Below are 1,033 nucleotides of genomic sequence, written 5' to 3'. Positions count from 1 at the left end.
GTGTGTGTGTGTGTGTGTGTGTGTGTGTGTGTGTGTGTGTGTGTGTTAATTACTGCATAGTACAATTAACCTCAAAGGAACAGAGTCTGAAAAACACTTTTTCTACTGAGCTTTTTACCTTTTAAATACAGTAACCTAGAAGGGATTAAGGTAGAGATGGGCAGTTATATGTAGGGACATACCTAAATCACAGTGAGAAAAGGCCACAAAGGAATTCTTGTAGCCTTTTCATAGTGAGCCCTCCCTCATTGCTGTTAGGCTGAAGGACACTGGCAGGCCCACCCCTCACTGCTGATTGGCTGAGAGGCCAATCACTCGTCTTCAGACTGCAGCTTTGCATCTGGCTTTGTAAAAGATGCTGCTGAAACCCTACTGCTTTCCTGACTGGTGCCTTTGCTGAGTCTACATCACTAACTCAGCCTCTCAGTCATGCTCTCTCAAACCATGTGCTCTGTGACTGAAGGCATTGCTGTGCTCTTTTTGTATTCCAGTATGCCATTTTTCACGGTGATCACAGAAACCACTGGTTTTCATGGCTTCTGCAAAAATTGCGAAACCATGTTTTAAGTAGGTCCCTAGTTATATAGATTTAATAGATTTTTAGGATCAGAAGGGACCTCAGTAGATCATCGAGTCTGATCCCCTGCCCTGGGCAGGAAAGAGTGCTGGGGTCTTTAAAGTGTGTGTGTGTGTGTGTGTGTGTGTGTGTGTGTGTGTGTGTGTGTGTGTACTACTCACATATTATACATACATAGGCTCACCACCCTTCAATGCAAATGTGAAAGGTGGGCAGGACCGGAAGTCCTGCCCTTTAACCCCACCCCTTTCCCCTTGTATGGTGCGTGATGTCAACAGCCCCGCCCCCTGACCCCAGTCATGTGGTGTTTGACATCAGCAACTTCGCCCCCACCCCCAGTCACGTGGTGTGTGATACCACCACCACGTGGTCCATGACATCGGAAGGATAGCTCATGCAGACTCCCAAAGCCCAACCCCTAGGGCAGTTCTTGCAGCATGAGATCACGTGGTACAG

At 47.5% G+C, this 1,033-nt stretch overlaps 1 long non-coding RNA gene across 1 annotated transcript in view; it reads left to right on the top strand.

The window, feature by feature from the left end:
* The window catches only part of LOC109288903, a 24,443-nt gene extending 24,209 nt beyond the window's left edge, over window positions 1-234 (top strand). Inside the window, exon 3 of the long non-coding RNA XR_002095251.1 lies at window positions 224-234. This is a non-coding gene — a long non-coding RNA (uncharacterized LOC109288903). The remainder of the gene's footprint in view (window positions 1-223) is intronic.
* Window positions 235-1,033: the final 799 nt, after the last annotated feature.

Source organism: Gavialis gangeticus, unplaced genomic scaffold, assembly GCF_001723915.1.
Source record: "Gavialis gangeticus isolate Ggan-Ray unplaced genomic scaffold, GavGan_comp1, whole genome shotgun sequence".
Lineage (NCBI taxonomy): Eukaryota > Metazoa > Chordata > Crocodylia > Gavialidae > Gavialis > Gavialis gangeticus.
The sequence above is the reverse complement of the archived record's forward strand: the minus strand, read 5'-3'. Positions and strand labels throughout refer to the sequence as shown.